General features: G+C 42.7%; 1 pseudogene across 1 annotated transcript; it reads left to right on the top strand.

Annotated features, from left to right (window-relative positions):
* The first annotated feature begins 951 nt into the window (after window positions 1-951).
* Window positions 952-11,362, top strand: LOC143725903 (torsin-1A-like; annotated as a pseudogene). The gene is made up of 5 exons (XR_013198358.1): window positions 952-1,293; window positions 5,117-5,382; window positions 6,500-6,675; window positions 8,272-8,383; window positions 11,010-11,362. The product of XR_013198358.1 is annotated as a torsin-1A-like (transcript).
* The last annotated feature ends 4,899 nt before the right edge of the window (window positions 11,363-16,261 follow it).

Raw genomic sequence — 16,261 nt, 5'->3', positions numbered from 1 at the left:
TATACCTTTATCTTTTGCTCGTTTCTCCTCTTCTCTTTTTTTTCTTTTCTAAATTGGGCACCTGATGGCTTTGACCTTTTCCTGTCCATGTCTGTGTTTATTTGGCACCTGACAATCAACAGATTTCCCATTTATGCCTATAATTTAAGAGGCTCAACCTGAGCTGCTTTCTTTATGCATCTTTTTAGGCAACATTTGACCCATTAATACTTAGGCTACACTTACTATTCCATATCTTTTTTTAAAAATGTTTTTAAAAAAAACTTGCTACTGTACGTGTACTGTGCTGGACTAACAGGGACTTGTCACAGCACTTATATTGTTTATATTGTATACGTGTATTGTTATATATATATATATATATATATATATATATATATATATATATATATACATACTTTCTGTATATATGATGAACTTTGGGTTCATCAAAGAATCCTAAAAAAAGGAACGCAACTGTTTTTAACATTGATAATAATCATAAATGTTTCTTGAGCATCAAATCTTCATATTAGAATGATTTCTGAAGGATCATGTGACACTGAAGACTGGAGTAATGATGCTGAAAAGTCAGCTTTCAGGAATAAATTACACTTTACTATATATTCACATAGAAAACAAGTGTTTTAGATTGAACTACTATTTCACAATATTACTGGGTTTGTTTTGTATTTTTAATCAAATAAATGCAGCCTTGGTGAGCAGAAGAGACTTTAAAAAAAATTATACATACATAGTTGCCCTACAGTTGGTTTGAATGCTTTCATTGCTCTGCTTACATTGAAATGTAAATGTAAGAGCTCATAAAGTGAAATGGGCCTATTATTATTATCACCCAGTTTATTGTAAGAAGCACGTAAAGAATTTCTGTAGTGGTCATGGTTACAGCGAGTCGACGTCAACATAGCCTATTGAAAACTGGAAAAACAAGAATAGCGCGTTTTCTTCCTCGTAGTCTGTAAATTAGATTTGTAAGGCTTATGCCATTGCAGCGTGTATGAAAAAGGCTATAAAACGGTTCTTAAATAAATGTTTGCAGAAGGCGTGCAATTTAGGCTACGTCTCTTAATCCGTCAGTTCTCCCTCCGAGTTAACTTACTTTCTAAAGACGAAACCGTAAACCATATGGATCATTCGCTTTCACAATGAAAGTGCGCCTTTTGTTAGTTTTATTGCTGCTGTCTAATATTACATTATCTTCGGGTTTTTTGGATGTGTTCGCGGCTGCTGCATCTTATGTCGTTTACACATTTTTTAAACGGGACGATTTGCTGCTGCCTTTTGACCCTAAAGGTGAGTTGGCTAAAACAAATTAGCCTAAGGTAGGCTAGCTATATAGTAGCCTATTATTTGACTATCGCCTTATTTTTGACATCGCCTATGTTTCATTTGTTGAATGTGACGAATAACCATTCCCAACAAGCACAACTACGTTGTAATTTGTTTTACGTAAAAGGGTTGTGGTAAAGTTTTTTTTCCCCCTACATAGGCTTTGTATGACGGGTTTAAAAAAAACGACGTTGATAACACAATCCCATGTTATTACATTCAACCTGGTGCCACATTTGGTCAAATTGTTTATCACATAGATTTTCATTCAAAGTAAGCGTTTACAAATAAATACAGCATTAATGAAAGAAAGGGAAAGGGATAGAAATAAAATGAGACTCCAGTGTTGTTTCTGAATTACAGTATTTTTTATTCTGAATGTTATTATAAAAAATAAATTAATATGCTTTTTATACCATTTTTGACGTTATTATAAGATATAATTTGTCATGTGGTAAAAGTCTCAGAAAACATGTCATGTCAGATTATTTTGGTGTGCTGCTCTGGTTTTTCGAGATAAATTTGACCAGGAACCTGTATGAGCTGGTTTAACTTTTCTTCAGCTGGCTACAGTCTGCTTAAAGGGTAACTAAACACTAAAACAACTTTTTTTAGTTAATGATCTGTAAGAATGGAGCTTCATAAATGCTGTTCATTGATTCCAGTAAATTTTTTGACATTTGGGTTTAAAGTGTTTTAATTCTACAATATATGGTTTAAAAACGTCTGAGTGCTGCCCTCTTTAGGTTGAACGGTGGCTACTGCAGTTGAATTGCAGGTGGTTCGTGACGCAGCGGTTGTTGGTGACGTAGGCAGGTTCCATACAGAGAGATGCGTCTCAGGTGCACGCCCCCCTCCGCTGGGCTCTGCCCACTTTACCAGCATTTTTCAAATATTGCCAGTGGGTGGAGTCAGGCTCTGACCAGGGGTTTAGTTACCCTTTAAAAACAGTTTTATTTTGCTACAGTACTTTTTTCTTATTTTAGGTGTGATTTCATTGTACTGAGACAAAAATGCAACTTTCTTTTGAAACATTTTTTGCTTTCTATGTTATTTGAAGTTCCCATTCGAAAGGGAACTCGCACTGCGTCTTGAGACACTACTGGGGAATGCCTTAGCGTGACTGGTATCTAAAGCAACTGTCAAATCACAGCAATTGTATTGGCGACAGCCTATGACATAATACTAGTGCAACCACGAATACAGGGAGCGCCAAGAGAACATATCCTCTTTTTTCTGTTTTGTTTGAAGCAATCTGTTAAATCAGGCAAAGAAAATGTCTGAGAAGCGTTTAAAGCAGTGTGCCGACCCATGTCCGAGATTTCGAACACATGACTTGTGCTTTCATTTTCTGGGCGAAGAGCACGCACGCTCAGTTCTTGAGGGAGCAGGTTAGACTCCGGCCATTACCCTTCAGTCTTCCTTTCCTTCCCGACCTCCACACTGAGATCGAGAAGGCATGGAAGAACCCGTATTCAGCCCGCATCCACCGACATAGGCATCCAAACTATGCAAATGTTGAGGGGGTGCGTGAGAATGGATACGTGGTGGTGCCCCCGATCTCGCAGTGGAAGGGCATCGACTCTAAAAGCTCCGGCCTCGCCTACAAAGCCGTGTAACACTTTGCCCTAGAACAGCAGAGCATTAACGGCACCAGGTCAGGGTTGCACACCATGGCAGTGCTTCAAGCTTACCAGGCTGACTTGCTAAAAGACTTAGATCAGGGTCTGCAGTGCCGGCTCTAGCCCTTTGGTTGCCCTAAGCGAGATTGAGTTTTGCGCCCCCTCCTTTATGGAGTTTATGGATTAACTTCATAAACTGTGCAAAAACACTCTTAATCACCTGTAAGGAGACTTAAGCAAATTATGACCCATAAACTGGATTAACTATACCCTCTCCAACAAAAGTGCTTTTATGGATTGATATTATGGATATTATGGACAGTTCTTGTAGTTCTATCCCCATATCAAACAATAAAAGATGAACAGTTGTTTCTGGCATTTCTATTCACTTTCAAAATTAAAGCAGCATTAAAATTTGACTCGTCTGGACTTCCTAATGGCAAATTCGTTGATGGTGGTATCATCAAATAATATTTTACTTGAGACCTCTGAAAATATTGTCTGAGTGCATCTAGCCATGGCCAATTAAAAAAAACAACAACACATATATATTTTAGTATATGCCTGGAGGAGAACTGTACAGAAGGGAGAACACCACCACTATCACCATAATGGGTTATGGTGTTTGTATGCACCTGCTAGTTGTGAACTCACCAAACAGAACTTATGCATTTATAATGAATGTAGAGAGCACCTGTACTTTTCATAACTTGCATGCATACTTACATATCCAGATACTGGTCTTTTGACATTTACATCCATGTAGGTTATCAGTGAAGTTACGTTTGCTAGTAATACGTAGCAAAGTAACTAGCTAGCTAGTGATAGCTTAGTGACAGCAATGAAACATCCAATATTAGCTGATGCACAATACAAAGTAAATTTATTTAGTTTGACACCTTAACGGCTGAGATGAGAAGACTTACCTCTATACTGGGCATTCTTTTTATCTTCTTCCTTTCTCTGTTTTCGTCCCTGTGCACCAGAGAGTTTAGACCGCTTCATTTTCGATCATCGCGCCAGCAGCTAAGCACTTGCCTAAAGTAACGTCGCTTCACCACTGTAAAAAATTTAAAACTATAGCGACCTCAGCTCCCTATAGAAAGAAATAAGGGGATGTTTGATCATCATGTCAATAAAAAGAAGGGGCAAATTTGAACTGGGGCCTGGAGCTCTGATCTGGTTATTGTGACACCCTTATTATATGCCTCCTCTAATTATGAGTAATTTGTGAGGTCTTTATATGGTGCGTAGTATTAGAACAAAAAATTTCACCTATAGTGAGTGACTTGGCCTACTCTCAACTAGAGAGTAATTTTACTAAGGCCGTCGCTCATTTGAGCTACAGATAATTGATATGGTAACGTTTGAATTAATCCACACCTCTAAATTGGCTTACTAGCACTAAAACTATAACTGGTCATCACATCAGTACAACAGGCTTGTTAAAAGAAAGTTTACTGCACACAACGGCTACCACATATTTTATTTATTTATTTACTCAAGCGCTCGAGGGAATAATCAGGATGGGGGGGGGGGGGGGGGGGGATAGAGTAGATGGGGTTGTTTCATGACAATTTAAAAAAAAATGTCATTGGTTGTTGCGTTAAATCTTACCCAGATACAACCGTGCTATTTTCTGATTGGTTATTGTGTAGCTCGACTAACAACACCAGGGGAGACGCGCTTGATTCCTGATGGTTGATTCATTTTGGGCGCTGCGGCATATTAAATATATTATAAATAGTTTTTTTGCGTGAGAAATACAACGTGTGGCGGGATTGCATGACAAAAGACCGAAATGAGTGACTGTCACGCTCAATGTGTGACACTTGAGAGCCCTGATGAAGAACCAGTTGCTATCCACCGATCCATGTTGTGGTTCTAACAGATGTCTGCATGTTGGGATGTCTGCATGTTCTCTAGGCGCCCCTTATATACTTTCTGGTCACACTAGTATGATGTAATGGCCAATACGGGTGCCCTGATTTGACAGTTGCTTCAGATACCAGTCAAGGCGTTCCCCAGTAGCGTCTAATGACGCAGTGTCTCGTTCCCTGTTCTCAGGGAACAAAGGTTAAAATCGTAACCCGAGACGTTAAAGCACAGATGATCATTGCAAGCTACGAACAATCTTTGACTTCACATTTCTTCACATCTTTCAGGTTTGGAGAAAGATTTAAGAGACTCTCTCATTGGGCAGCACATTGCGTCTGATGTTGTACTAAAAGCTGTAACATCATTTATGACTGACAGCAAACCAAACAAACCACTGGTTCTGTCTTTCCATGGGACTACAGGAGTTGGAAAAAACCATGTTGCTAAAATCATTGCAAGAAACATTTATGAACAAGGGGAAAACAGCAAACATGTTAACACATATATATCTGAGCATCATTTCCCACACAAAGAAAAGTCAGACTTGTACAGTGTAAGTAAATAAATGGTGGTAATTTTAGCCTTGGCCTCTAGCAATCTAGATTGGCCCCTAGCTTTAAGATGTCCTAGCTTTAAGATGGCCCACAAGACTCTCAGAAGACTTGGGTCATTTACAGAGCAATTATTTCCTTCAATTTATATAGTAATGAAGTTGCATTTCATTTCTATTAAAGAAATAATCACCCAAAAATGAAAATTTGCTAAAAAAAAAATTACCCCCCAGGCCATCCCAGATGTAGATGAGTTTGTTTCTTCATCGGAACAGATTGAGAAATTTATAATAACATCTCTTGCTCACCAATGGATCCTCTGCAGTGCACGAGTGCACGAGAACGAGAGTTTAAACAGCTGATATAAACATTACAATAATCCACAAGTAATCAACATGACTCCAGTCCATCAATTGACATCTTGTGAAGCGAAAAGCTGCGTGTTTGTAGTAAACAAATCCATAGTTTAGACGTTTTAACTTTAAACTGTTGCTTCCGGCTAAAATACTTGTCCATAATCCATAATACAGCTTCCTGCAGTGAAAAAGTACACCCCCTGTTGTCCTCTCAAAAAATCCACTAACATATTTGACTGTTTTGGCTTGTAAACAGTACTTGGTCTGTGCATATTTTCTGATTTAGATGAGATTTCTTTTAACTTTTTCACAGAAAGCCATATTATGGATAGAGGACTCAAAAAGTTTAGCCAGAAGCAATGGTTTAAAGTTAAAACAAATCTTAATGATTAATTTGTTTATTATAAACACATAGCTATTATCTTTATAAGACATTAATTGATGGACTGGAGTTATTGTGATTTTCAGCTGTTAACCTTCATTCTGACAGCACCCATTCAATGCAGAGGATCCATTGGTGAGCAAGTGATTTAATGCTAAATTTCTCCAAATCAGTTCTGATGGAGAAACAAACTCATTTTCATTTTTGGGTAAAGTATTCCTTTAAACTGAGAGCATTTTAGCCCATCTTTTAAATGTAGTGAAAAAATAAAATAAAACTAGGCCTATAATATGAAATTAAAAATAATGCACATTTTGTGGGAGTGTCACGCATATCAAAAGTAATTTCTCTAACTGGGATTTGCATGTTCTGTTTTTTCAGGCACAGCTAAAGCAGTGGATTTCTGAAAGTGTATCAAGTTTTCCCCGCTCCATGTTCATATTTGATGAAATGGACAAGATGCAGCCAAAGTTGATTGACGTCATAAAACCTTTTCTGAACTCCAATGTCAGTGTAGATGGAGTTTCTTTCCACAATGCAATATTCATTTTCCTTAGGTAAAGCCCTCAAATTAGTGGGCTGTTTTTTGGGTTTCCACAAATGCAGTTGTAGGCAACATATTAGCTATATAAAATTCAAACGGACTGATAATTAAATAGTTCTACCTTCTCAAAAGATTGACCTAACTAATGAGAAACTTTTTATTCTTAGTACTAATTAGTACTTAGTACTAGTACTACTAACTTAAACTAAAAAAAACTGCCCATATCACTCCAATTCTGTTCAAACTGCACTGGCTACTCGTGTCATCCCGTATCACTTACAAAATTCTTCTGCTTACCTTTAAGTCACTCAATGGTCTTGCTCCAGCCTATCTCTCTGACTTACTTTCTCGTTATATTCCCCCTCGAACTCTACGATCTTCTGGCTGTGATCTCCTATGTGAGCAGAGATTTTGTCTATCGTCTATGGGTGGCAGGTCTTTCTCTGTTATACTTGCCAACCTTGAGACCTCAGAATTAGGGAGATAATCAAAAAAAAAAAAATTTTATATATATATATATATATATCACAAACGCAAAGAAATATGTAATTCATTTATTTTACAAATTCAATTCCTTAAGGCCTCTCCTCAGGATGTTAGACCCTTTTTTCTGTACAATATTTTTTGTATATATATATATATATATGTATTGTATGTATATATTTTATATGTATTTGTACAATAACAGCAACACTACTCTACTTATGGTTGTATTTGAAGGTGCAATGCTTCGCAGCCAGTAGCACAGCCCTTGAAGGAGCGTAGCTAGGAGCACCTGTGAAATTCAATTTGCAGGAGAGGAGTGACACCAGCCACAAATTACTTACAAGGGAAGTGTAAATAAAAAATACATACTTTATCCGTGTTTCTGCTTGTGCTTTCATCACACATCAGACCAAAGGGTTGGTCTTGGCACAGTTTGATCACTTCCCTGTCCAATTCCAGGGCAATGGCACCTATAAAAGTATGCCATGGTCTCTTCTTTCTTCCTTTTCCCCTTCTTCTTCTTCTTCTTTTTCTGTTCTGATTGCCGCGCTTGACTTTGAGGTGTAACTTTTATTATTGTTCGGTCTGAAACGGCGCCCGGTGACGGATGGTGTAGCAATATTGTTGTCCGGGTGGTAATCGGGAGAAATTCGGGAGAAAGGTCAGTCCGGGAGACTTTCGGGAGGGGCTTTGAAATTCGGGAGTCTCCCGGAAAAATCGGGAGGGTTGGCATGTGTGAGTTATAGCCCCTAAGCTATGGAACTCTCTTCCGTTGGCTCTCAGGACAACAAGCACGTTGCACGAATTTAAGTATAAACTCAAAACAAACCAGTATTTCAGTCATGAAACTGTTAATTTGACATAACACAGTCACAATGTTAACTTAGGCTCCAATAATTTTGAATCTTTAGGCTGTCTGTAATTAATGTTTGTTGTCTCTGTTTTTATGTTTGTATTGCAAATGTAATGCGACTTGCAACTGCAATCGCTCATTACTTGGACTGGGCAAATGTCCATTGTCTGTTTATGTGTAAACTGCTTGTTATTTACTGTCATTGTGAAGCGTCCTTGAGCTTGGGAAAGGCGCTATATAAATTAAACGTATTATTATTATTATTATTAGTAACGCAGGTGGGAATGCGATCTCAGAAGTTGCTCTGAATTTCTGGAGAGAAGGATGAACAGCAAGGAAATGGAGACTAAAATCCTTCGAAACATTCTCAATGATAAGAATGGTATGTATTGAAAGTTCATTGAAGTATTCAGTCACAAATAAATATTTTTCCAATATATTTCAAAAGCTAATGTAGATTTTAAAATATATTTACATTTTCAATAACTTTGTTACTTATATTTCCTAATATATTATTTGAACATTTATGCATTTTCTAAATATATTTATTTTGTCCCTGAATAATGTGTTTCCCTTTTGAGAGGTCTCTCGTATTGCGTTAGACTAGTTTACGCTATGGGAAAACTCCTTTTCTTGAGAATATTGAAGCAAAATTTTTAACCCGCAGTGCAGCTGCACAGCAGACACCGATGAGCAACTAGCACGGCCATTGGCTCACGCCGGGCCAGTCCCCATGTGCTTTGCTCTCGCGAGGGGAAACCCCCTCACCGGTCATGTTTACCCAGGCGGACCAACGCCCCTCTATGCGGAACTCCTCCGCGTGCTCACCAAGACCACTTACAAATCAGAGCGAACCACGGCTGTATCAGAGCCCTGGTTCCCTGGAAAGTAGACGAATGTTATCAGTCAGGAGTTAGTATGGATGTGGTTACGAGGAGAAAAGTGATCTCGACAGATGCCTCCAATCTAGGTTGGGGGGCCCTTTACGAGGGCAGGCCCATCTCTGGCCTATGGTCAAGCCTGGAGAAGCGCCTACATATAAATTGTCTAGAGATTAGAGCAGTCACTCTATCGCTGAAAGCCTTTCTCCCATACTTAAAAGGCCACCATGTTCTGGTCCGGACGGACAACATGGCAGTGGTGTCCAATATAAACTGCCAGGGCGATCTCAGGTCAAACAACCTGCATACCATGGCCAAAAACCTCATCTTGTGGGCTCAGCACAACCTGCTCTCCCAAAGGGTGACGCATGTGCCAGCCATTCTGAACCAGGATATGTTGTCCAGAGACAATGTTCCCCCAGGGGAATGGTCTCTTCACCCACAGACGCTTCAGCTAATATAGAGCATCTTCGGCGAGGCAGAAGTCGACCTCTGCGACCTCTACAGAAGACAACGCTCATTGCTGAATATTTTTCTCAAAGAGCAGGGAGGCATTCCCTCCGGTCACGATGTTACAACAGGTCATCGAATGGATCAGGGAAAGCAAGTGTGCAGTGCTACTGATAGTACCTCTCTGGAAGACCCAATTATGTTTCTCCGAGCTGGCACAGCTGTTGGAAACAGCCCCATGGCCGGTTCCGCTGAGGAGAGACCTCCTCACGCAGGCAAACCAATTAATCTGCCATCCCCGCCCCGACTTGTGGGGCCTTCATGTATGGCCCCTCAACAGATACCCGGGTGTCTCCCGTAAAGGGTGCTGAAAACAATCACTGAGGCAAGAGTGCCGTATACTAGATGCCTCTACGTTCAGAAATGGGTGGTGTTTTCCTGCTGTTGCGCTGCACGGACCCTGGACCCCTGTTCTTGCGAAGTATCAAGTGTACTCGTTTTCTTACAAGGGCTTTTAGACGTGGGCCGTACCTCCTCCTCCTTCAGCCACCAAACTGTATGTGGCTGCCATAAACGCTAGGAAGAAACCACCTTGTCGTACGCTTCTTTAAAGGGGCAAGGAGGCTGAACCCTCCGCAACCTCCTTCTGTGCCTATCTGGGACCTCTCCACGGTCCTAGAAGCACTGAAAGGTGCCCCATTCGAGCCGCTGCGGTCTGCGGACCTGAAGCATCGCTCGCTAAAAAAATGCTCTCTTACTGGCGCTCGCCTCAGTCAAGAGAGTGGGCAATTTACAAACGCTGTCAGTAAACGCTTCCTGCCTTGAGCTTTGGCCTATGTTACTAAAGTGCTCTCGAATAAGGTAAGGTAATTTCACTGCCAGCTCTTTCCTCACCAGAAGATGAAAGAGACGCGAGTTTACTCTGTCCCATCAGGGCTATCAGAGTTTATGTGGAGCGTTCAGCCTCATTCAGGCAGTCAGAACAGCTCTTTGTATGCTTTGGCGGCTGCACCAAAGGGTTCGGTTTGACGAAGCAGAGATTATCACACTGGATAGTGGACGCTATCGCGCTGGCTTATTAGTCTAAGGGGCTGCATTGCCCCTTATGCGTCAGAGCTCATTCCACAAGAGGCATGGCCTCGTCATGGGCTTGGTGAAGTGGAATACCCATGGAAGATATTTGTGCGGCGGCCGGCTGGGCCTCGCCATCCACATTTTTCAGATTTTATAATCTGGAAGTTCCCGCTTTGCAAGCGAGAGTTCTTTCAGTGTAAGTGCAATAACAAACCCCCCTAGACCATAGGGCCCAATACATATCTGGTCCTGGCTAAACTCGGACTACTGTCCTTATATATATTTATATACATACATTAGAAGGATTTGGCCCTGTTAGGCCCATTTCCTTTCCACGCATAGGTTCGTGCAGTTGCCGCAGCATAGCCAATGACTGTGCTAGTCGCTCATCGGTGTCTGCTGTGCAGCTGCACTGCGTTTTAAAAATTTTGCTTCGATATTCTCGAGAAAAGGAATTTTCCCATAGCGTAAGCTAGCCTTACGCAATACTCGTTCCCTCTTCTCAGGGAACCGAGGTTACGCAAATAACCGAGACGTTTTCGATTGTTGTTTCCTACATGATTTTTTTTTACGTTTTTACATTTTCAATTTGCTTGTCTACAGGTGGATTTCTGCAATCTATCATAGATCATCATCTGGTTGATCACTATATTCCTTTCCTACCTCTAATGTTGAAGCATGTGCGTCAGTGCATCATGGCTGAGATGGTCCATCTGAACATGGCCCAAGACTTTGATCTGGCAGATAAAGTGGCCAGAGACATGCCCTTCTTTCCTGAAAGAGAGAAAATCTTTTCAGTTAGAGGCTGCAGGTCTGTCAGACAGAAGTTGGTGCTGTATAGATGAACAATTTTAGCAGCACTAGTTGTCCAATTTATTGTCTTACTTTTAAACACACAGTTGAACAGCAATGAAGTATGATCTCTCTTTTGTTTTATACTTAGTGAGTTATATTGCTATCTAGAGTATTGAAATCTATATTCAAATGTTTAATCTAGACCTATGTGTCCAGTCTATTTATCTTGTGGGTCCACATACTTTTGTCCTACAAGATTTTGGAAGTAACTTGGACCTTTGCATGTGATATCACTGTACCTTTTTGTAATGGCAAAAAGCCATGGTAATACCATAATTACTGTCATTATAATGAAACACCATGGAATAGCTCAAAGCGAGAGAGAGGATGTGTTTGTAAATCACTCCAAATAATGTGCATGTGTAGCAGCTTTAACTGGAGGTGCACTAAAAGGTTTAGTAAATTCTTCTTAACCTACAAGTTAGCATGGATAAACAGACCACAGAATAAGGTGGGCTGCTACAAAGTTAACGACTAGGCCACCCCAGGCCTATTTCTGAGGAAATGCCCTTCACACTAGAGCAAGGCTCACAGGTTCATTACAGTCGAGTCGGGTATCAGAGATACGGTTGAGAAATTTTCCACTGAATTATGCGATCTGAAGAGCTTAAACAGCGAGCTCTGTCTCTCCTCTTCCTGATTTGCGTCAGTTATGATCTCAGCGCCCTCTCATTCGCTGTACAGCTGTCAATCATCTCACGTGGTTCAACTTGATCATAATCCTGCCCTTCTGCATGACGCGGTCCTGTGTACACTTCCTCATTCTGACCCCCGTGATGACAAAGCTAAAGACACATCTCTTCACCTGAAACAAGAAGCTAATAAATGCACAATTTCGAGTATATGTGGTTTGTGTGTGATTTTCGTGTGATTTGGGGTATTTTCATATGAATAAAGAATGTTTACAGTATACATGCTAAGCAAGGTGTAGCCATTAGCTGCATATAAAATGCTAAATGTGACATATTTCAACATCTTTTTTTTACTTAAAACCATTAAAACCGTGACCGGAATAGGATACAAATACTCTATGGTATTTTAAAGTGAGTTTTAAGTAAAAGTGTAATATTAATATTTTAAATTGTGTCATGTCTATTCCATAATTTTATTTGTTAAAAGAATTCACATGGGTCCCAAGAATAGTTTTTTTTTTTTTTTTTTTTTTTTTTACTTAAGATAATAGGTGGATCTTGATTCTATGTACAAACTAAACCACATGGGTACTGAAACTGCAGCCGCCGCTATATCATCCTGTTCTGTAGGTGGCACTGTCACAAAAAACTAGGGTCATTGAACTGCAGTCCTAGAACTAAAGTCCTAAAACTGCAGCACCCGGTTGTGCAGGAACAAACGAGCTGCATCAGGCCACCACGACCATAGACATCATATAGAGAATAGGGTTGCTTCTCATTTCTTATTTGTGCATCCTCGTTTCCTTTCCTCGCTTCCTTTCCTAGCGCCTCAGCTCCTCCCCCTGTAGGATGTGAGGGGAGGACGCATGGAAAGAAAATGAGGACTGAGGAATCGAATGAAAGCTTTTTTTATACATTGGAATACTTGATCACTCGAGCGTCACTTCATAGCGTCATCAGCAGCGCTCAAAGGATCTGCCGTTATGTTGTTAAAGTTTTTTTATTTAAGAAATTCATAATGAATAGCATAATAATAAAGCAAGATACCCTGTTGAAATATGTGAGATGTGTGGTTTATATAAACTGCAAGGGTAAAGTGTAAATTCAAATTATTGTGACCGATGTGAAGGGGGAGGAGAATGTATACGTGCGCAACGTTTAGCCAATAAAACACTTCCGCATAGGATACAACTGTGTATCCTCGCTCATAACTCCTCTGAAAGCCTCCTCACTCCTCGATCCTCGACTCCTCGCGGTGCAATTAGAGAATTGAGATGTCCTTCAAGATGGCTGTGCTTGATTGGTTTCCGGGTCATAGGATGGAGGACAGAGGAGCGAGGAGACGAGGAGGGATATTGAGAAGCACCCTAGATGCCCTATTGGCCGCTGTGGCGCAAGAAATGCGGCCGCCATCTTAAACCGGTCATACTCCTATTTGCGTTGCATAGCAGCAGTAGATGCCAGAGCACTGTGCAGCATATTCCTGCTCAAATCGGTTTTATCGGATTACTTTTCACAAGTAAGATTTAACATTTAACATTACCGTACTATTGGTTGTATTTTGTGAACAAAATAATCAGTGTGTCCTGTATCGTAGCTACGTGTATGACCTTTGCAGCAAAAAAACCTGCGCGAAAATCAGTTCGGTATTCAGTGAGATATGATTAATTAAATGCGCTGGCAGCTCATTGCACCTGCCAAACAGATTACACTGAGCGGAGGGGGTGACCGGTTTAAGATGGCGGCCCCACGGCTCGTCCGCGCCAATAGGCAGTAGCGGTCGATAGGGCGTCTATCTATATGATGTCTATGACCACGACAACCAGTTTGCTGACGGACGGAAACAGGCAAAAGCAGCCAACAAGATTACAAAAAGAGACGCATTCAATAGAACAACCTTAGGTCGATCACAATAAGAAAATTTTAAAAATGCAAAAAACAAAAATAAGAAACAGAATATAAACCACAACTACAATCAACTCACTTGAAAATCAAATTATATTAAATAAAGAAAACAGAAATTGCTGGTGACAGCTAGGTGGCTGATCTAGTATTGCACGCCGTTTCAGGCTTTGACTCAAGTTGGTTATCAGCACATAATCGATTGTGAAGGCACCACGCCACATGCCCAAACCAACGGTCCAGCTAGGGTGACCACCCGTTCTGCTTTGCGTTGTATCGCACAGCATTTTCACCCCTTGTCCCGCACGTCGCATATTGAGAAAATGTTCCGCATCTTCATCAGTCTGTTGGTTTTTAATTATCATATTACGAAAACGTGCATGCGTTCTTTTGCCTTTTTAAGAAATTAGTTTAAAAGTTAAAAAAGAGAAGTGAGTTAAAAATGAGTTTTTATTAATTAATGGCTTGCTCTAACTGTTGCTCGGTCTACGTCAACAACACGTGCTTGCACCCCCTGCTGGTGAGGTCGACTAAAATCAGATGGATATTATGCTCCGTAATCTACTGTTCCCTTTCGAGAGGTCTCTCCTATTGCGTAAGTAGCTTACGCTATGGGAAAACTCCTTTTCTCGAGAATATTGAAGTCTTTATGTAAAACGCATTGCAGCTGCACAGCTGACAGCAATGAACGAAGGCAGCTCGGTCATTGGCTGTGCTGCGGCAACTTGCTCGAACCAATGACGGGGCGACTCTGAATGCGCGACCAATGAGCGCGCTTCGCGCCCGCACGCGTCAGAGCCCGCCAAGATGGGCGTGGCCAAGAGCTATTTATTGGGCGCCCCGTCATGAGAGTTCTTTAGATTTAATCTCCTTCAGCGAACACCTTCTTCGCTGGATCCTCCGGATTATTGAAGTTCGCCGCCATCGAAAAGCATACCAGCGGGATTGCTACGAGGACGTCGGCACCTTCAGCCGCCTTCGAACGCCATCCTACTGAGCCATCCGGCGTGCCACACACGCAAGTATCTTTACATCTGTTCGCCCCGCGACACTTGTAAAAGAGCAATTTTCTGAGGCGTCGTTTCAAATGCCTTGCTGCGCGTCGTGCAGAGACCTTCTCCCGGACGGGGATCGTCACATCATCTGCGCTCGCTGCCTGGGCCGGGACCACACAGAAGCTGCTTTGACCAAGGGCGGATGCCCGGACTGTGATGACCTGGGTCTCTCCGCACTGCGGGCTCGCCTCGCCGCTTTCGCCATGAGCGAGCCCATCATCGCTACCCCTCTGTTTGAGCCGCGCACTAAGGAAAAGCGCCGCTCACAGAGGCTTCCTGAACCTGAGCTCAGTGACGTCACGCCGAGCCAGTCTCCGCGTGCTTCACCGCCGCTCTTGCCTTCCCCACCGCCGGTTCAGTTCACCCAGCCGGACCCACACCCCTCTAGCAGAGCGGTGGGCCTTGTGGCTTTCGGCGCGTCTGAGGACGACGGGGGAATGGATGACAGCTTGTCCATCGACGCTGCATCGGACGCCTGGCCGGGCTCCACTCTCGACCCCGCCCCGTCGACGCTAGCTAGCACGAGCGGGGGCTCCACCATGGATACCGAGATTATCCGTGTCAGCTCTAAGGCCGTGGAAGAACTCGGGCTCGATTGGTCTTCTCCCCAAGTCGTGGAATGCCCCCCACTCTGCGCGCCTAAAGCCTTCTTTTTCTTCTTCGCTCTCCTCTGTGGACGGCGCGAAGGAAAGAGGCTACGAGGGAACACCGCCCCTCGAGGAGGCCGTGGCCAATCATCTCTGCCCGCCCTCCACCACCGGATGGAAAGCCAAAGCTTCCCACCCCTCGAAGCCCTGCCGCACTACTTCTGCTCTCGCCGATCGCGCCTACGCCGCCGCCGGCCAAGCTGCATCAGCGCTTCACTCAATGGCGGTACTTCAAGTGTTCCAAGCCAAGCTTCACCGCTCTATGGACGAGTCTGGCCCCCACGAAGGCCACCGCCAAGTCTATTGGCCGTGCCATGGCTAATTTGACTATTCTCGGGCGCCATCTGTGGTTAACTCTGTCGGAGATGAAGGACGCGGATAAGGCGCCATTTCTCGACGCGCCTATCTCCACCAGCGGGCTGTTTGGACCGGCGGTTAAGGGTTTCGCCGAACGCTTCACTGAGGCCCAGAACACTTCACAAGCTATGCGCCATTTCTTGCCCAAGCGCTCCAGCTCATCGCAGAGCAGACAGAGACCGCCACAGCCGCAGCGGGCTAGAACAGCTCCCCCCGCCTCTCAGCCCGCGCCTCAGGCTGACGCTCGACGCCGCTCGCGCTCTCAAGCCGCCCTAGCCACAGGAATGAGAAGAGAGAGTGCGTGTCTCGCAAAAGCCGGACAACTCACTCTGCAAAAGCTCAAACCTTACCCAGTCCCCTTACAGGCGGCTGGATATGTCCATACAGCAGTCAATGGGCCAGTCAAA

The sequence above is a fragment of the Siphateles boraxobius genome, unplaced genomic scaffold (assembly GCF_051911475.1).
Source record: "Siphateles boraxobius isolate OS27281-9 unplaced genomic scaffold, OSU_SipBor_1 77, whole genome shotgun sequence".
Classification (NCBI taxonomy): Eukaryota; Metazoa; Chordata; class Actinopteri; order Cypriniformes; family Leuciscidae; genus Siphateles; species Siphateles boraxobius.
Note: the sequence above shows the minus strand (reverse complement) of the source record. Positions and strands in the feature narration are given on the sequence as shown.